The sequence below is a fragment of the Ceratotherium simum genome, chromosome 2 (assembly GCF_057802395.1).
Source record: "Ceratotherium simum simum isolate JZ-2026a chromosome 2, ASM5780239v1, whole genome shotgun sequence".
Taxonomy (NCBI): domain Eukaryota; kingdom Metazoa; phylum Chordata; class Mammalia; order Perissodactyla; family Rhinocerotidae; genus Ceratotherium; species Ceratotherium simum.
This window is the reverse complement of record NC_141901.1, coordinates 25597727-25620060: the sequence shown is the minus strand read 5'-3', so window position 1 is coordinate 25620060 and position 22334 is coordinate 25597727. Positions and strand designations below refer to the sequence as shown.

Here is a 22334-nt window from a genome sequence, read left to right as displayed (position 1 = left end):
GCAGTTGGTTATTTCGTCATAAAAGGAACTGCTGTTTGACTGACTGACAATTCTATCTGCCAATCTCTGGCTACACCTTTCCTGCAGACCTGGCTCAAAACCCGCAACCTGAAAAAATTATATTTCCTCTAAAACTCCCAAAGCACTGAACACAGAGCACTATTTCTGGTGCTGTTCAATCGATAACTGGAGAATAGAGGTGAGGTAGTATGTTTCTGTCATACCTTTTCCCCAAGAGCACAGAACACATTCGTATTTACTATCTCATCTGTTCTACTGATTGCTTTAAACACACACACACTTTTATTGGATTGAGACATAATAAGGGGTTCTGTAAAACATTTAAAATGACATTATTTACAAGGTCCCATTCTTTCCTCTAAGTGTTGCCACGCTGTTTGTTTGCTTTTTCTATTCAAATAGGATCTCTTCATTTTTGTACATCCATTTCAAAGAAATCTGGTTATATAAAAACGTAACTAAAAAGAGGAAGTCTCCTCTATTGCTTAGCGCTCTTTATTTTCTATTTTCTTCTTTATGCTTCCCCTTAATGAGGTTTCATCTCTCTTTCCTAAAAAGCCTCCAATGGATCTGGTAATCTGTTTATAACACACCTAAATCTACACTCAATATCTGCACTACTTTCTTGAGTCTATCTTTGGACCATTGAGAACTAGACAGCTCAGCTCCAGCACCGCCATCCACGTCTCAGAGGCAGGCCACGCTTTCAGAAACTGCATGCTAGGCCCTCACCCCACATGGCCGTGGTCTGACAGCGGAAAACACTCTTCTCTCTTACTCACCTAAGTTTATGAGAGATCAGCTACCCCCCCACCCCCCCACCCCTCGCCACTACTCTCTAATGATTGGAAACTCATGCACTATTTTGACTTATGTTACTTTGCTTAATATGAAAACATGCAACAAATAACAAGGAGCAAAAAAAACCTCAAAGAATTTTAAGTAGCCTAGTGGGGGAGACGATATTTGTAAGGGGCTTTTCTTGACCATTTCCTATCACTCTACTAGGGAGTTTCTCATTCAGCCTAAAAGGAGTGCTTCTCATACACTCTAATTTCCAATATGTATACAGTGACACTCACGTAGTTAATCAATAAGCACCAAGTAACATTCTTGCCTTCAAAAACTTTCAATATATTAAGAAGGTAACAACACACACACACACAGAAACTACTACTTCCTAAAGGAAGACTGAGTCTTTAGTTCTTACAAAAGCCTCTGCCAGCAGTCAATGCTCTTGTCTCCTAACCAACACTCTGAGATCCACTTCAGCTAATCCCCAAACCTTATGTCTTCCCCATAGAGCTTCCCTGTGCTTGGAGGAATACGTTTGACACTAATTCCTCGAGAAGTTTTAATTCTCAAAACCCTTTAGTTAGTTTCCACATTCTTTGGACTCCCTTTTCTATATATTGTGGCCGTGCCTTGCTATTGTTGGTATGGGCTGGATAACTGCAACAGAAGCCAGAATCATTTAAGCTAAATTGGGACGCTAGTCTGCAGTGAACTCAAGGTTAAACAAGTCATCATCCAAACATTCAATAACTCTGGAACCTCAACTGAGAAGACAAGGTTTGTTCTGTCACTCATTAGCTAAGTGCTTTCCAACAATGGCACCAACCTCTCAGTGTCTTGGACTCCATCAATACTCAGAAGGTAATATACACAAAACCTGTATTTATAGGGGTTTTGTGAGATTCAAAGAAGAGAAGAGATATAAAAATAAACAGTAGGGGCCGGCCCAGTGGTGTAGTGGTTGAGTTCACATGCTCTGCTTTGGCAGCCCAGGGTTCGTGGGTTCGGATCCTGGGCGTGGACCTACACACCGCTCATCGAGCCATGCTGTGGTGGCAACCCACATACAAAATAGAGGAATATGGGGACAGATGTTAGCTCAGGGCCAATCTTCCTCAAGCAAAAAGAGGAAGATTGGCAACAGATGTTAGCTCAGGGCCAATCTTCCTCACCAAAAAAAATGAAATAAAATGAACAGTATAGAACACTATATAAATATTAAATAATTGCCTTAGTATTAAGGAAGAAAGTCTCTTTTAAAGGATTAAGGAAAAAAGTCTTCTAAACTTCAAAAGGCAATAAAATAATTAAAAGCAAATTTTAATTAACTCAAGACACAGAATTGCCAGCATTCTCCTGTAAACATACCAGATAGTCATCTGTAAACAGCTGGTATCAATTGGTGGTGATGATACCACCAATTGTTCAGCATCTTAGTTCAAATAAAAACATACTTTCTGCAGACTTCTTTTTTCTTACTATCCTGAATTGTGTGATCCTGATTCACTTGTTCACTGTTTTCCTCATTCTGCCAATATTTGAGTACCTAATATGTGCTAGAAACTGTGCTAAGTGCCACAAAGGAACAATACGCAATCCCTTTTCTCCAGTCAAATTGGGTTTGACCATAATTAATCATGTAAGAAGATTACATGACTATAACATAAAGATATTTTGATTTGTGTGTGCATAGAATATTGTAGGAATACAGAAAAGGAGATGACCACGTCAGCCTGGAAGAGTCTTCATGGAGAAGGTGCCATCTCTGCAGAGTCTTAAAGGATGGGCCCCTTTCCAAGTTCTTGCTAGGGAAAAGCATAAGGTTCAACAAAAAGGAGAAGAAACCCATAGCATGAAGTCAGTGGATCTAGCTAGCACAGACACACAATCCAAACCACTTAGAAACAATGATGCGGGCCTGGGGGTAGTCTAAACTCTTTTATTCTTTATAAAGTCCTTCACAACCTGGCTTCTACCTAACCTTTCAATGTTATACCCTAATAGATGTATAGCACACTGGCTGAATATAGACTAAGTCTATATTCAAATCTCACTCTAAGATTATTAGTAGTGCTACCCTGGGGTAATGACCAACCTTTCTGATCCTCACTTTCCTCATATGTAAAATGGGATGATGATAAGCCAAATTCATAAGATTCTTGTGAGGAGCCCAAGAGATAACATGTGTAAAATATTAAGCACTTATTACACATTTATTAAGTTCTCAAAAAACATTTGTTATTGTAGCCAAGACTGCTAATTGTCTCTCCAATATCCATTCTTATCCAAGAATAAGAAACTCAACTAAGTTCTATGAGGATTAAGACATGTTCCTGAACTTACAGTACACATGACTATCTAAACAGGTCCAAAATGCCTTACCCAAACCCCTTACATCAGATGGGTTTCAGAATTCAGATAGGTAACACAGTCCATATACTATATATGACCAAAGACCCCTAAGCAGAGTTGGGCACCACCCTATCCTCAAGCACATTAATATTTCTGCAGAGAAATGTTTGAATGTTTGGACTAAGTGGGCTATACGAAACCATAAGTAGCACACATCAGTTCAGGTCACGTTTCTCCAAATACATTCAAGTCAGTGGAGATTTTGCCATGAAATAGGCTATGAAAACTCAATTTTCACAGCTTTCTGGATTTTGGAATTGTGGATAATGCACTGTGGATCTGTAGTACCAGACAGAATTTAGCTATAACCCAAATGTAAATAATTGTCTATGGGGGTTGAATAGTGTCTTAGTCAGTTTGGGCCGCTATAATAAAGTACCATAGACTGGGCGGCTTATCAACAACAGAAATTTATTTCCCACAGTTCTGGAGGCTGGGAGTCTGAGCTCAGGTTGCCAGCATGGTGGAGTTCTAATGACGGCCCTCTTGCGGATTACAGACAACTGATTTCTCATTGCATCCTCACATGGTGGAAAGAGAACTAGCTATAGCTCTCTGGTCTCTTCTTATATGAGCACTAATCCCATTCATGAGGGCTCTACCCTCATGACCTAATTACCTCCCAAAGGTCCCACCTCCAAATATCATCACTTCAGGATTAGGCTTTCAACATATGAATTTGGGGAGGGGAACACAAATATTAAATCCATTGCAAATATTAAAATATATCACACCTGGCTCAGAGAAATCAGAAAAAGTGTCACATGTGAAGGAATATCTGAGCTAAGCCATAAAGGATGATTAAGATTTTGAGAAACAGATATAGTAATCAAGAAGAAATGCATGAGCAAGACCTCAATAGCATTGTATTCTGACTCCTGGTCTAGAACAGATAAATATTAATAATTAAAATAAGAATAAAGCTAACATTCACTCAGAGGTTTTGATATACCAGGCACTGCTCTACTCACTTCACCTGAATTAACTCATTTAATCCTTACCTCAATCCCATGAGGTGGGTATAATCATTATCCCAATATTTCAGGTGAGCAACTGAGCACAGAGAAGTCACATATAATTTGCTCCAGGTCACATGGCTAGCAAAAGACAGAAGCTGAATTTAAATCCAGACAGTCTAAAGGATAGTCCTGATAAAAACTCAGTGAGATTCCAATTTTGACCTACCTAATTAGCAATTTTAAAAATGAATATCTGGTGTTGGTGAAGTGTGCGAAGACTAGCACGCACCTTTGTAAATTTGTTCAATCTTATTGACAGGTAAGCTGGTAGTATGTATCAAAAGCCTTTAACATGTGCATTCCCACTGTCCTAATAATTCTACTTTTAATAATTTTCCCAAAGAAATATTCAAGAGCTTCTGGTAATAGTGGACTAAGAAATTCAAATGAACTCTCCCATCGAAAACAACTATAAACCTTGGACAAACTGTTTTTTAAAACCAGCTTGAATGCATCAGTAACGTAGTAAGGCAGTGAAGAATTATAGGGTCAAATCCAGAAGATGATAGAAACCCAAAGAGTGAGTCCAGCATTCGGAACAGCTTTTCCCCTAGAGTATTTGCCAATTCTGTAGCAGCAGCTAAGAGGCTGATAGTCTGAACACTGCTTTTGACAGCTTCTTGGATTTAAGAGGACAAACGTAAAAGTCTGGATGCTACAAAAGAAAGGGACCCTGGTAATCCTGCTTTCAGCTGGAACCACAATGGCTATTCCTTAGAGCAGAGCAAACCAGAAAACATTCTGAAATACAGCTTCAAACCTCCTCAGTCCTTGAAACTGTATCGACGTAAGTCTGGTTGCTAATACTCTTAGCTAGCTTTAAAAAGCAAATTTAAATATTCTTTGGACGAAAATAGCACAATCTAGGCCCCACAATATTTTTAAATTTTTCACATAGAATGTCCAGTAAGTACACAATCAAAAATAACCAGGCACCTGAAGAGATAAAACAACATGTAAAACTAAGAGGATTAACAGAATACAACAGGATGGGACCCACAGAGACTTCAGATTATGGAGTTATTGAAAACAAACATTAAAATAATGTTCTTAATTTATTTAACAGGATAAAAGGCAAGAACGAGAATTTCAGCAGAAAATTAGAAACTATACAATGAGGCAAACAGCAACTCCAACACTGAAAAATACAACAACCCAAACTAAGAATGCAATACAAGAGGTTAAAAGTAATTAGGCAAAGCTAAAGAGTAAACTAGGAAACTGAGAGATGAGTCAGAGAAAAAACACGCAGAATAATGCATGGAAAGACAGAAGGTTAGAAAATACAAAAGTAAGTATAAGAGACATAGGGAATTCAGTGAGAAGGGTTAACATACACGTCCTGGGAATTCCAGAGCAGAGAAAATAAAAGTAAAGTTATAAAGAGGTAGTGGCTGAGAATTGCCTAAAACTGACCCCCCCAAAAAACCCCTCAATCCATAACAGCGGTCCATCAAATCTGGCCAGCTGCCAGTTTCAATATGGCCTGTGAGTGAAGAATGGTTTTTGCATTTTTCAAGGGTCATAAAAGAAGAAGAGGAGAAGGAGGAGAGACCATACGTGGTCCACAGGGCCTAAAATCTGTTTATCTGCCCCTTTATGGAATATGTTTGTGATACCTGAGCCACAGATTTAAGAATCCCTCTGAACCCCATATGCTCCTCTGAATCCACTCTCCTGCTCAGCGTCCCAGGTTGCCAATGAGGAGAACTAATAGAGATTGGAGGGAAAAGAAAGGAGAGGGAGATCAGGGTATTAATTTCCCCAGCTGTCTCCCTACAGGTCCCCACGGGCTGCCTGTATCCCTCAACCACAGGTGATAGCTCCTGTAAAGTGGCTTTCTCCATTCAGTCTCTCTGCTTCCAGCTTTTAGTAAAAGCTCCTCTTACTCATTCATGCCAGGGGTGGTAAAGACACCTAACTCTAATCCTAATCCAGCCTCCTGCTATTACTAGCCCCAGGTCTGCACTATCCCTCGCTGTTTTGCTATTTGTTACTCAATGCCTTTGTAAATCATCCCTTCATTAACTATCTCTTACTCACAAGGTCTCTGACAGATGGTGGCCATCCCTAGGTGTATCATAATAAAACTGCTAGAAGAAGGAGATGAGGAAGAGAAGGAGGAGGAAGAGGAGGGAAAAAAATGGAAGTAAAAGAAAGTATCTTAAAAGCAGCCACAGCAATAAAAGAATAGAACTCCTGACAATAGAACAACAATTAAACTAAGACCTGAATTCTCAAAGAAATAATAGAAGTCAGATGATATGGAAAAATATCCAAATAACCAAAAGAAAATAATTTCCAATCTAGAATTCAATATAAAGTACAAACATCTTTTAAGAATTAAAGCAATAGAAAGATATTTTCAGACAAACTCGAGAGAATTCATCACCAGCTGACTAAATTAAATACTAAAGAGTGTTATCCAGGCAGAAGGAAAACTTTACCAGATGGAAGCTAGGAGATGGTGGAAGGGATAAGGGATAATAGATATAAATGAGCATTGGCTGCATAAAACAACAATGAAAGAACATGCAGAATATATATACTTGACAACAATAGCTCCTAAGTGAAGAAGATGGTAAAAGAATTTAAAGTGTTCTAAAATCCTTGCAACATCTGGGAAGAGGCTCAGGTACCAATTTATAATAGAATTGAAAAAAATCATGTTGTATTTCTCAGGGCACCCACTAAAAGAACAGTAAAAGAAAATAAAAGGTTAAGAGAGAGTTGGAATAATACAAAATTATCGATGCCAAAGGAAGGTAAGAAATGAAATGAAAAAAACACAAAGAACAGGTGGGACAAAAAAGAACTAATAGCAAGACAGCATATACAAACCAAAATATTACATTAATTAAAGGCAATGAATTAAATCCTTCAAATTAAAGGCAAATGTGTCACACTGGATTAAAAAATGGGCTGCTTAGAAGAGATATATCTAAGACTTGGAAGCAACCTAAGTGCCCATCAAGGGACGAATGGATAAAGAAGCTGTGGTATATATACACAATGGAATACTACTCAGCCATAAGAAACGATGAAATCCAGCCATTTGTGACAACATGGATGGACATTGAGGGTACAATGCAAAGTGAAATAAGTCAGAGGGAGAAGGTCAAATACCGTATGATTTCCTTCATTAAGTAGTAGATAATAACAACAATAAACAAACACATAGGGACAGAGATTGGATTGGTGGTTACCAGAGGGGAAGTGGGGAGGGAGGAGGGTGAAAGGGATAATTCTGTACATGTGTGTGGTGATGGGTTGTAATTAGTATTTTGGTGGTGAACATGATGTAATCTATGCAGAAATAGAAGTACAATGATGTACACCTGAAATTTTTACAATGTCATAAACCAATGTTACTGCAATAAACAAAAAATTAAAAAAAAAAAGAAGAGATATATCTAAAATATAAGAATATAGCAAGGTGTATGTTAAAAGACGGAAAAAATATACCACGTAAACACTAAAAACAAACAAAAAAGCTGGTGTATCTCTATTAATATCGCACAAAGTAGACTTTAAAGGAAAATTATTACTAGACATACACACTCCATAATTTTAAAAGGCTCAAATCACCGGAAAGATATAAAAATTCCAAAATTCTAAAACGAAAGCAGTTTCTTTGAAAACATTTCAAAATAAAGTTAATAAACCCCTGGCAATACTGAAGGAAGGGAGGGAGGGAGGGAGGGAGGAAGGGAGAGAAAATGAGAATGAGAGAATATAATCAATATCAAGAATCAGAAATGAAAAAAGGGACAACACCACTGCATATCCTATAGACATGAAAAGATTAAAGGATATTCTTATTTATGAACAACTGTACACCGATAACTTTGAAATTTTAAATGCAATAGAAAAATTCCTAGAAAAATAGTTTACAAAAACGAACTCCAGAAGCAATAGAAAATTTGAATGGGTCTTTGATTATTATAATTGAAAACCTCCTAATAAAAGAAAATTCCAGGCCAACTACCTCATTGGTAAATTCTAACAAACATTTAAGAAAGAAAATCAATGTTAAAATTCATTACAAAACTAAATTAATTAACACAATGTGATATCTGTGCAGGAATATACAAACAAATCAATGGAAGAGAACTGAGTCCAGAAAAAGACCCACGCCTATATAGACACTTGATATCTGAAAGGTTGGACTGAAGACAAGTGAGGGCAGGATGGTATTTTCAAATGAATGGTCCTAGGTCAACCAGATACCCACATGCAGAAAAAAATGAAACTTGATCTCTATCTTATGCCATACATAATAATCAGTTCCAAGTGGATTTTAGATCTAAATGTAAATAAAAACAATAAAACTTTTGGAAGATAATATAGGAAAATATTGGGGGCCAGCCCCATGGCCTAGTGGTTAAGTTCAGCATGCCCCACTTTGGTGGCCCAGGTTTACACATTCAGGAAAATATGTTCATATACTTGGGAGTATGAAATTTAAACAAGACACAAAGACACACAAAAAGATTGATAAATTTCTCTAATAAAATTAAGAACTTCTGCTCATCAAAAGACACCATTAAGAGAGAAAACAGGAAAACCACATAGTGGGAAAAAATATTTACAGCATATATAACTTACAAAGGGCTCATATCCAAACTATATAAAGCACCTCTATAAATCACTTTTCTGAAAAGAAGATCTATTGTATATGGAAAAAGAGACTGCACAGGCACTTCATAAAAGAGGATAACCAAAATGACCACTCTCAACAAAAATTTATGAAAAGATGCTAAAACTCTTCAGTCATTAGAGACATACAAATCAAAACTACAATGAGAAACCACTATGAACTTGTTAGATTAGCAAGAATTAAACAAATTGAAAATATCAGTGTTAGTGAGAAAGCAAAGCTGTGGAATTCTCATATATTGCAACCACTTTATGCAACCACTGAGGACAACTGTTTGGCAGTATTTACTAAATAATACACATAACATCTACAGCCCAACAATTCCACTCTTTCCAATAGAAATGAGTGCACTGATATGAATAAGAATATTCATTAAATAAAAACATGAATAACCTAAATGAACATCAACAGTAGATTGGATTAATAAATTTAGGTATATTAATGCACTAGGTTACCAGCAACAATGACAATGAACTAACCGCTGATACACTCAAAAATATGCCTGAATCTCTCTAAAGTAGCACTGAACAAAATAAGACAACATAAAAGAATAAATTATTGCCTCATTTCATTTCTATAAAGTTCAGAAATAGGCAAGAGTAAACTAGTGTTAAAATAGTGGCTACTTCTGGGGAGGAGAAAGGGAGAAGTGATTGGAGGAGACGAGGGATGTCTGAGGTGTTGGTAAAGTTCTATTTCTTGACCTGGATGATGGCCACATAGATGCTTTGTAAGAATTCACAGAGCAGCATATGTCTGTTTTGAGCACTTTCTTTACATGCTGTACTGCACAATAAAGAAAGAAAAAGAAAAGAAATAACCAGGAAGGTGACATAGATGTATTTACAAAGATATTCTCTGTGTCATTGTTTATGATGATTAAAAAAGTAGAAAACAAAAAAAGTAAATTACCTAAATGTCAAACACAAATTATGATATGTCCACACAAGGGACTATCATATAAACATTAAAATTCATGTTGTAAAAGAATATTTAATGTCATAGAAACATAAACCTATTGTTCAGACAATAAAGTGGGTTGCAGCTCACTACATACAGTGTAATTCCATTTTAACAAAATACATGTAAACAGATATATGCACATATTACAAGAAAAACAAAGACTTGAAACAATATATGCCAAAATGTTAACAGTGAGATAAAATTATAGGCAATCTTTATTTCCTCATCTATATTTTCTCAGTTTTTACGGGTAACATATAAAACTTGAAAGAGAAAATTCTTTTTCTAAAGATTGTCCAGAGGCTCTCAAATTTACCCAATAGTCAGACTTCACTTGGAAGCACATCCTTGAAGCAGAATATTTCTCCTCTGCAGCCTGAAGCACTCTTATAAGCTAACATACGTGGACTCCAGAGTTAAATATCACATGATAATGTAGGAGGAAATTTTATGATGTCTGCGTGGCTCTGACACAGACCGCCAATCACTGTTCTCATCAATTAGAGCCAGATCATAGACCTCCTATTGCCCTTTTAGAGTTTCACTTGAGTTAAGAGATTCACTAACAACAAGTGACTGGCTAATTTTTCATTAACAATTTGTCTTACTTCACAAATAAAGAACAAACCAAAGAAAATCCCCTCTTTCCCTAGGCCCCACATGCATGCCTGTGTGTAGGTTTTTTTTTTCTTTTTCTTTAATTATTTTATTGAGGTCACATTGGTTTATAACATTGTGTAAATTTCAGGTGTACATCATTATATTTCAGCTTCTGTATAGACTGCATCATGTTCACCACCAAAAGTCAAGTTTCCATCTGTAACCATACACATGTGCCCCTTTACCCCCTTCTGATCTCATGTGGTCCTTTTCCTTTCCCCCCACATCAGATTTCCACCTCTCTTCCAATACCTTCCCAAACAGGCTTTTTATTTATTTTCTGAGAAGGCTTCTATGATCCACCTAACCCAAATCTGCTCAGAAGTTTTCCCAGCACGCAGGAGTCCTGTAGCGCCTTTCGGAAGATCACTCCTTCATTGCTGTAACTTTATCTTCCAGTGGCTTCTATAACTTTCAGTGTTTTCTTTCTCCTACCTCTCTGAATACTTCCCTCTGCCTATATTTAGATGCATGAGGAAGAAGAAAACCCAGAAAAGAAAATGATCTCAAATGTCTCGGAATCTATTTTTTATAAAAGGAATCAAATGCTACCTCACACCTATTAGGATGTCTACTCACGATCATTAGTATGCCTATATACAGAAAATAACAAATGTTGGTGAGGATGTGGAGAAAGTGGAAGCCTTGTGCACTGCTGGTGGGAATGTAAGATGGTACAGCCACCAGGGAAAAGAGTATATAGCAGTTCCTCAAAAAATTAAACATAGAATTACCATATGATCCAGCCATTCCACTTCTGGGCATATAGCCAAAAGAATTGAAAGAGGGATTTGAATAGATACACGTACACCTGTGTTCATAGCAGCATTATTCACAATAGCCAAAAAGTGAAAGCAACTCAAGTGTCCAACAAGAGATGAATGGATAAAAATAGGGTATATCCATACAATGGAATATTATTCAGCCACAAAAAGGAGGAAATTCTGAAACATGCTAAAACATGGATGAACTTTGATAACATTATGCTAAGTGGAATAAGACAGTCACAAACAGACAAATACTGTATGATTCCTATTATGAGAATAGCCAAACTCATAGAGATGGAAATAAAAATGGTGATTTCCAGGGGCTGTGAGGAGGAGGAATGGGGAGTTATTGTTTAATAGGTATAGTGTCAGTCTTGCAAGGTGAAGAGTTCTGTGGATGCATAGCAGTGATAGTAACACAACAATGTGAAAGTACTAACGCCACTGAACTGTACACTTAAAAATGGTTAAGACGGTAAATTTTATGTGCATTTTATCACAATTAAAATTTTTTTTAAATATTCTCAAATTGATTTTGGTGATGGTTGTACAACTCTGTAAATATACTAAAACCATTGAATTGTATACTTTAGAGGGCTGAATTGTATGATATGTGAATTATATCTCAATTAATTTGTTACAAAAGGAAAAAAGCGGAACCAAACATGCATTCTAGAACTGAAAATTATATTTTAAACTAAGAACTAATTGGATGGGTTTAACAGCAGACTGATTACCGCAGCAGACAGAACTCGTGAATTAGAAAATAGGTCAATAAAAATTAGTCAACCTGAATCACAGATAGAAAAGAGAAGGAAGAACAGAACAGAAGAGACATGTGGAATATAGTCAAACAGTCTGACATTTATATAATTGGAGTCCTAGGAGGAGAGAAGAGAGAGAATGGAGCAGAAGTATTATGTGAAGAAACAGGAGCCAAGATTTTTCCAAAAATTATCAAAGTCATCAATCCACAAATTCAAGCAGCTCAGCAAAGATGAAGCGAGATGAATACAAAAAACAAAAAAACACCAAGGAACTCAACAGTCAAAATGTTGAAGACAAAAAACAAAGAGAAAACTTTAAAGGAAGTTGAGGGAAAAAAGGCATATCACATTCAGGAGAACGACAATAGAAGGGTATCTGAATTCTCATCAGAAGCAATAACATATTTAAACTGCTAAAAGATTTAAAAAGAAAAAAGCAAATCTATAATTTCATACCCAGAGAAAATAAGGCAAAATAAAGACATTTTCAAACGATAGAAAAAAAGTTCATTACCAAAAGAACTGCACTGTGAAAAAAACTAAAGGAGATCTTCAGGGTGAAAGAAATTGATGGCAGAAGGAAATATGAAACTAAAGAGATGAGTGAAAAATATACGGATAAATATAAAAGAATGTTGGCAATTTAAAGCAATAATGATAACAGAGAATTGTAGGTTTATAACAAAATAGCACAAAGGGCAAGAAGGAGGTTAAATAGAATTAAACTGTTGTAAAGATCTTCTGTTGTTCCAAAAGTGGTAAAAGTACTAAGCTAAACAGCTTTTAATATGTGGAGAATGCAATTGTAATCTCGGGGATAAGTGCTAAAAGAATACTACAAAAATATACAATGATAATGCAAAGAGAGGAAATTAAATGGAATAATAAACAAAGACTTGATTAATCGAAAGAAGGTAGGAAAGGAGGAATAAAGGAACCAAAAAACAGGTATGAGAAGTAGAAAACAAATAGCAAGATGATAGACTAAAACCTAATGATAGCAACAATTATGATAAAAATATGTGAACAAAATATTCCAATTATAAGACAAATACTTATGGATCAGATTTTCGAAAAATAAAAAGGACCCAATCTTTTGCTATTTATTTACAAGAGATATTCTTTAAAAATAAGGACACAAGAAAAAAACAGATTTCTGAATAGTCCTTTATCTGCTAAAGAAATTGAAAGTATAATTTAAAATCTTCCCACAAAGAAAATTTCAGACCCAGATAACTTCATTGATGAATTACTTAAGGAAGAAATAATACCAATCTTACACAAATTCTTCCAGAGACTACTAGAAGAGGATACACTTCCCTACATATACCTGACAAGGATATAACAAGAAAAAAATACTAAAGGCCAATATCTCTCACGAATGTAAATGCTAAATTCCTAAAAAACATATTAGAAAATCATTTACAGTTATGTAGGAAAGGACAATACATCATGACCAACTAAAGTTTATTCCAGGAATGCACACTTAATTCAACATTCAAAAGTCAATCAATACAATTCACCACATTAATAAAAGAAAGGAGAAAAAACATACTATTTCAATAAATGCAGAAAAGGTATTCGGTAAAATTCAAAACCCATTAATAATAAAAATTCTCAGAGAACTAGGTGTGTAAGAGACCTTCCTTAATCTAATAAGGAGTATTTACAAACCACAAACAACTAAAGTCAACAACATACTTAATGGTAAAATACCAAACATACTCCTCCTGAGATTAAAAAGACAAGGATATCTACTCTCTCCACTTCCATTGAACATTATAGTGGAGATTCCAGCCAGGACTAAGTCAAGAAAAAGAACTAAAAAGTATAAATTTTGGAACAAAAACAAATAGAATAGTTTTTATTCACAAAGACATGATTGTTTACGTAAAAAATCCAAAAGAACCTAAAAAATATTCAAATTAATAAGCAAATCTGGCAACTTTACTGCAAAGTCAATTAAAAAAACTTTCCACAGTCACACCTTGCTTAATGACAAGGACATGTTCCAAGAAATGCATCGTTAGGCGATTTAATCATTGTGTGAACATCATAGTGTGTACTTCACAAACCTAGACGGTACAGCCTACTACATACCTAGGCTATATGGTATTAATCTTATGGGACCACTATTGTATATGCCATCTGTTGTTGACCAAAATGCCATTATGCCGCATGTGACTATACTAACAATAAACTAGGAAATGAAATTGTTAAAAATCCCATTCACAGAAGCCAGCCCTGTGGCGGTGGTTAAGTTGGCGTACTCAGCTTCAGCGGCCCGGGTTCACGGGTTCGGACCTACACCACTCGTCAGCCATGCTGAGGCGGTGACCCACGTACAAAATAGAGGAAGACTGGCACAGATGTTAGCTCAGGGCTAATCTTCCTCAACAAAAAAAAAAAGAGGAAGATTGGCAACAGATGTTAGCTCAGGGCGAATCTTCCTCACTAAAAAAGAAAATCCCATTTACAGAGCACCAAAAACACCAGGTATCTAGGAATAAGTTTAACAACGATGACGAAAAAATGTATAAAACTTTGACACTGAAAACTAGAAAATATTGCTAAGATAAATTAAAGAAGACCTAAATAAATGAATAGTCAATAGTCTCGATTTGGAAAACTCAATATTAGATTTCTATTCTCTCCAAATTTGGCTTTCAGATTTAATGTGATCTCAATCAAAATCCCAACAGATTTTTTAGGTTTGGGTGGAAATCGGCAAGTTGACTCTAAAATTTGTATATGGATGTGCAAAAGACCTGGAATAGACGTGGCCATCTTGAAGAAAAAGAACAAAGGTAACCGATTTTAATACTTACTATCACGCTATGCTAATTAACTCAGTGTGGTATCGGCATAAGAATAGACAAACTAATGGATCATAATAGAGTCCAAAAATAAACCCCCACATGCACAGTCACTTGATTTACAACCAAGGCTCAGTGCAGTGGTGGAGGTAACAGGCTTGGAGCGCACTGCCTGGGGAAACACAGTGGGGGTTCCAAGTACACTAAGGGTGGGTCTACCTGGTGATGGAGTTCTCCAGTCACACTGAGGCTCTGGAGCACAGCACAGAGGAGCCAGAGAACTGGGTCCAATCAGGGTTCAGGGTGGGGGTTTGGCCAGGCATTAGGACTGAGGGCCAGAGGAACAGGAGATTTAGGGCGGGGGGCAGGGGGTTGCTTCAGTGCAGTGGGGGAGGTAACAGCCTGACAGCAGTGGGTTTAATGGAACAAGAAGAGGGGAAGTGGAGACACATGTCACTTCCCTCTCATTCTCACCACTGCTGCCTGGCTATGTCTTCAAAATCAAAGCCAGATCATGTCACACACCTAATGAAAAACTTTGATGGTTTCCTTTCAACCACATGGTAGAACATAAACTCGTTGGCAAGACTCTGGGATTCTACCACTGGATCTTGCATCTCTCTCTCACCACTCCTCCCTCCCCCAACGCTGACTCTGCTTCAGACGTAATGAATGCCTTGCTTATCCCCAAAAGCACACCCCTCTGCACATGCTCTCTCCTCTTCCAAGAATGCTCCTTATTCCTCACCAGACTAACTCATCACCTCCTCCAGGAAGCCTTCCTGGATTCTATTGCTAGGCTAAGTGCTCCCCCTTAGTAAACCATAACACCCAGGGCTGACCCCTGGAACAGCACATCTCACATTCTCTGGCAGTGTCTCTTATCCATGGCCCCCACTAGACTGGGGGTCCTTGAGGAGTTGTATTCTCATCCTCTATCACGTAAGTCAATAAAATTTCTTTAAAGAAGGAACAACCTTAAAGAGGTAACACGAAAAGTTGGTGGAGAATTAAAAGAGAAGTGGAACTTGGGTTGGCCAGAAAGGAGCGTGGGAGAGGACAGAGAGTATGAGAGCAGAGGGCAATCAGGCATTGCAGCCGAGTCTATTATGCTCCCAAGTTGCAACACTCTTGCATTGTCTTAGAGCACCATTAACTTTTATGTTTTTTAAAATTCTGGAATCAGAGTTTCACTGCTGTAAATCACTGCTTCCTGGAAGCCACCCTGGATCAACTTCCTGCTATTAAAAACGCTCCCACTGGCCACTCCCCTGCTCCTGCACACACACACCCAAGGACGACCATGATTCAGGTGTCGGTGCAAGGTACAGCGCCCACAGTCCAGCCTTCCATCTGAAGCCTCTGCCTGAACAAGAGGCATGTAACCTCCACAATCCTTCACAAACTGTGAGCACAAATCAGGAAGAAGACTGATTTAAAAAATAAATAAAAGTAAGAGGAAAAGTTCTATGCTGGATTCTCCTTGTGGGTGAGAGAGAGGAGACAACAATATTGCCACCATGGGGACAGTGGCAACATTGATAACACCACTGAAATCACGCCTCAGCCACTGGCCACTGCTGGCAAATCACCATCATCAAAAGAGAAACACATCCATCAGCAGCACCTCCTGCCGCTAACAAGACACGCGGATGGAAACTACACATGTCTGGTTTTGTCCTCTTTTTGCCAACATAATTGGACGGTAGGAATACTCAGCACAAACATAAAAGATAGAAATACCAAGGAAACGAGTATGAAATGTGAGGATCCTATAATAGAATTCCATTCTCCTGTCCATTGTATTATCAGACATAACAACTTGGATTAAACACTGTTGATTTTTATCCAGGAGATACCACAGGCTGCCAAGACAGGCTGGTCTGCATGCCAGTGTCTCAACTCCTCTCCACTTTCCATGTTCAAGGGACCTAGAGGAGGAGGAAATCCCAGAACAAGGCCTGCACTGATCAGGCTTAAATAACCAACGCTATTCAGTAATGGGTTTTTTTTTTAAATTCCTATTACTGAATAGATAAACAAATGATGGTACATCCGTACAATGGAATATTATTCAGCAATAAAAAGAAATGAGCTATCAGATAAGCCTCAAAAGACATGGAGGAACTTAAAGAAGCCAATAAATGAATGAAGCCAATCTAAATAGGCTACATACTATATGATTTCAACATTACGATATTCTGGAAAAGGCAAAACTATGAAGACAGTAAAAAGATCAGTGGTTGCCAAGGGTTAGAGGGGAAGGAGAGATGAATATGTGAAGCACAGAGGATGTTTAAAGCACTGAAACTACTCCGTATGATACATAATGGTGGACACATGTCATTATCCATTTGTCAAAACCCATAGAACGCATACTACAAAGAGTGAACCCTAACATAAACTATGGACTTCAGCTAATAATAATGTATCAGTATCGGATGTAACAAATGTACCACCCTAATGCAAGATACTAATAATAGGGGAAACTGTGAGTGGTGGAGGCAGTCTGTACTTTCTGCTCTATTTCTCTATAAACCTAAAACTTCTCTGAAAAATAGTCTATTAATAAAAAAATGTTTGCTACTCCAAGCCACAGGGATTGCCTGTACTACAGGGATTCTAGGAAAGAAAAGTCATCCTATGACTTTTAGCTGACATTCCTACCAGCTTTCAACTGGACAGCAGAGGAGTGACCTGCATGAAAACTGAAATGGTGTCCATCTACCTAAGTAGAAACCACAGGTGAGGACTGACAACCACAAATTAAGAGAACGAGCAATGTACATGGGTCCAATTTGCTTTCAGCATCAGTGATAAGGAAATCATGGAAGAGCTGGGAATAGTGAACCTAGAAGAACCCGGAGGGGAGCCCACCTGCCAAGGAGAGATAAGCAAGGTGGGCAACCAGCCCTTAGAGTCACTTCCGACCTCCATGCTCACCGTCCAGACCTGCACACATGCACTGCAACCTCGACTTAGGGTCACCCAGGCTGACCACCCAAATCTCTCACCCTCAGCTGCGGAAGAGGGAGACAGAAGGGGCTATGCCAGGCAACAATTCAGAGAGGGGGGCCCAGGGAATGAAATGCGCAGCCTGGTCCACTCTGTCTCCAGATCTTTGATGAGGCAGCAGGACCTGCAGGGAAAAGCATGGGTCTAGGAGTCAAGAGACCAGAGTCTAGTTTTACTACCTCAAACCTGCTGCCATCAGGCAAAAGGACCACCTGGCCCTTTCCCCACAGCTGCAGAGCACAGATAATAATACCTGCCCTAGAGCCACAGAAGGTTCCAGCTGGGTTGGACCCATCTTATAGGTGAGGCAAGCAAAGTCCCGGGAGATGAAATGACTTTTGTAAGTTTTCACAGCTGGGTGGCAGAGCCACACCTGGCTGCCACATTGCCTCCCAGTTCAGGGCAGTTTCTTCACTGCCACAGAGCTAGAAGAAAGACAATCTGTGTGCAAGTATTTTGGAAAGTTAAGAGCACTAGATAAAGGGAAGCTGTTGTCAGTGCTATTACCTTTCATCAGCACACTTTGGTCCTGTTCTGCTCTAAGGTGAGCATCTCTCATGAGAAAGGGCTCTTGGGAAGTGTCAGCTGTGTCACCAGCACTAGCTGGTCATGCTGCTGTCTGAGGTGACAGAGCCAGGGATGGAAGGAAATTCTTGGCCTCTTCCAGGCCCCAAGGCACCAGAATTGTGACCTGGAAGATAGCATGATTGGCTCCATTCTCCCCTTTGCACTTCCACACTCCAATGGCAACAAGCAATAACGTTTCCTTAGGAGAGGGAATATGCTTGGTGAATAATAATTCCACCATTAATCCATGAGTTGAAAGAAACTCATTTGGCTTTTGCTTCAGAATACCCATTCCAAGCTTTGGTTCACCCAGTTTCTAGACCTTTTGTCCTCTAACCAGTTTAACTAATGTGCAAACATATTCTCAAACAGGCTCCACAACAGATGATTACCAACAGACTGGGGAATGACGCAAATGTAGGCCATCTACATAAGTGAAACAAGTTGAGCCAAAAGGGGTCATTTGTGTGGCTTAAATCATGGAGAGGGGCTATATCCACAGGGCTGAATTAACAGTTGCTGGCTTTAGCAATTTAACCTGGTTCTTTGTTGACCCAAGCATTGGGTGGGTCCAATCCTTTCATTTTAAGAGCTCCCCTCCCCAACACCCAGACCTCCCCTCCAACTCTACACACACACAGATGGCAAAGCCACCACCGCTCATTCCCCACTTCTTTGGTGGTCTCCACTGGGACATAATTCCAATGGCATAATTAGAAGGACACCAGAGAGAATTCTTTTATGAGAAATGAGTCAATAATTTCTTATTTTTCCCCACACTCTCCCAGAGAAAGGGCCTCAAGCAGAGGGAGCTGCAATCTTAGATTAGTGACTACACAACAGCGTGAGTAAGAAGATAGCACGTGGTAAAAGTGAACCCACTGAGCCATTAATCGGAATTCTCCTATCGAGGGGATTTTCCCCCAGCTTAATCCAGGTTTGACGGGTAGGGTGCTCTTCATGACCTCCCTACCTCCTCTAAGCCCCACCAGCCCTTCATTCCCACTAATTCTATGCTTCCTTTTAACAAAAGGCCTGTGCCTGGAAAACCATGCCAGGTCTGTCCCTTGGCGAACATCTTAAACTGCCCATCTCATCACCAACACTTCCACTGTCCACTTCCCTGTGCCCAGTGCCCAACGTCCCCACCACCACAACCAAGCAAGGGGTGAGCCACACACATCAGAAACTTCTTGGTCAGTTTTAACTCAACTGTGTCCTTCAGTGTTTTGTCCCTATTTTATCAACTCTGTCACTGTTAAGAACAGAGAAGAGTCAAAAGCGGACTCATTACTGCTGTGACCATATGATTTGCTGTGCCATCTTGAGTGAGTCATATTCCCCCTAAGTCTGCTTCCTTATTTGTGAGATGAAAGAGTTGAACTAGATGACCTCCATGGTCCTACTGGGCTCTGACTTTCAATAGGTCTACTTATCCTAACCTGCTAAGTGCCCTCATCCCAACCCACTTTCCTCCCACCCCCACTGCAGGTAGGAGGTCAGGGTGCTGGGCCTCTTGTTTTTAGAATCAGCTTCTGGAGGTGAGACTAACACATGTGAGATTTTAGAACTCACCAAACTCTAGCTTTGCAGCTAGCAGGGAATTTAAATAATCCACTGCCCAAATGCCATGCCTTCAGGCAAGAAAGGTAGTATTTTCCCCAAGATGTAGGTAAGAAAACTGTACTCCAGAAAGGCTAAATGACACGCACATGGTTCCCAGCTGTCCTAATAGGTGATACCAAGAGGACTAGAAGCCAAATCTTCAGTTTCCTCACAATGATCTCCCCTAACACCACCACAAAAGGCATTATTTCAGGTGTTAGCCAAAGCTTTAAAAGGAATTACTAAATATAAAATCAAGTGTTTATGGAAGCAAATCATAGCTACAGCCCCTTAATATTCATACTATTATTTGTGATCAACAAATGGTAGTAAGGCTTTGATGCTAAACTCTTCACCAACTAGAAAGCTACAGATAAATCATGTTTTTCGTACCTACAATCTATTTAATGAATCTGGAAATCAGAAGCCATGTCAGGGGTCCTTACAATTAATGACAAAGGAGTTCCAACCCAACATACACAGTGTCTGGGGAGAAGCTCTCTGTTCTGCTAACCTACAAGGTACTTTTAACACATTTACATACGTGTTTATAGCTCTGTCAATGTTTAATAAGAACCCAGGGAAGCCAAAGAACTGTTCTAGATATCTGCAAAATTTCAATGCCATTGCTATAAATAGCAAATGGTTTATTTTAAAAGCTTGCATGGTTTTTTTAAAGTTAAATTTCCTTTCCCATATGTGTGCATAAGAAGCTCTTTTAGTTGAAATAATTCATTTGAATTATCTAAGCCAAAATGATCATATTTTCCTCACTAACTAACATAAAATTTTCTAGAAATGTGTTCACGGAGAAAAATATCATTCCCAACATGTACTAAAATTCACATTTAAAAATCCCAATGTTCACTTTAGGGAGGATTTTCTTCTTGTAAATGATCAGTCTGAACTCATTTAATCCCCCTACAAAATCAACACACACAACCCAGAAAATTATTCCCTGGGACTTTAAAGTATATTAAAACATACCACACAGATAAAAGCAGGGGCTGTTCTAAGTCTAGAGCATCTGAACATCATCTCCTCTTCACTGGAGACAGAAGTGGTAGGTAGTTGGGTTCTCACAAAGGGAGAGGCTGGAGTCCTCGCCCACTGCTGGTACTGATCTGAAGGCAGAGGGGCATTGTTATGCCACCAGCAAGACATAGAGTCACTGGCCTGGTCCTGTTATCCTGGCAGGGAGCTGACTGTTTCTTCCAACTATCTCAAGGCTGAGTCCCACTAGCCCTTCAGCCCTGAGAACGTGTTTTCCCGTAACTCTGCCTCCCGATGGCTTCCTGGATTACCCGCTCAGTTAACAGCCCAGCCAGACTGAGACCTCTGGGACTCTCTGTAATGTGAGGCAAGGAGGGCCCATTGCCATATGAGACTGAAGGTTGACCAGATGAACTGCCTTATCTTAATCCATCTGGAGTGTCAACTAAGGAGTAGGAAAAAGGAAGAAAAATCCCCATAGAACACTTAAACCAGATAAGAATTTGACATTTTCCTTTGCAATGATTTGACATCCTTGCTTTTTCAAAGGGGAAAATCACTTTAACCAGCCCAGCGGCCCAGCCCCTTCCTGCTGCAACAGGTCCCAGGCACCTATTCACTGACTGTTTAAGCGTGTCCTGATTCCAACACATTTACAGGGTATTTATCGTCTTTTAATTCTTTCCATGGCCTGCAGGACTAAGAGTCCAAACAGCGTAATCCAATAACAACCCTACTCCTCTTACCACAAGAGCCTAACTTAACCATAGCCTGACGACCTCCACAAATTTAGGCAAGGAAGAAGCATGGAAAACTGAATGCCACAGGTCACCTCCAAAACTCATTTTAGCAGAGAAACAACTCCTTCTTTTCCAACATTTACCAAAAAAAAAAAAAAAAAAAAAAGCAAGCAAGCAAATATGGGGGAAAATAGCGTCTCTGCTGCCAAGAGTTAATTAGCTACGAAACAGCCAGAGGTCAGCAGCAGATGATAGAAAAGTCCCCATAATTATAATAATGAATAGGTAGACATTCAGCAATTGCATACCGAGTGAAAGATTCACCAGCACAGTGACAATGCATGCCTGCTTCTGCAGCCCCACCACCCCCGAGCCAGCGGCTTGCACTCCATGTGGAGTAGGAGGGAAGCCTTTGGTCTCTTCCACATCCATTCACTGACATGCAGGGTGTCCCAGCCTCCAGAGGACAAGAACAGCAGGCGAGGATATTTGTCAAGCATGCTCCCTCTGCTCCGGACATCAGTCATGCTAGTT

The 22334-nt window shown here is 39.0% G+C and overlaps 1 protein-coding gene across 1 annotated transcript in view; it reads right to left on the bottom strand.

Annotated features, from left to right (window-relative positions):
• KCNH1 (potassium voltage-gated channel subfamily H member 1) overlaps positions 1–22334 on the bottom strand; it is a 356052-nt gene that overhangs the window by 259932 nt on the left and 73786 nt on the right. The gene's annotated exons all lie outside the window — the stretch shown is intronic.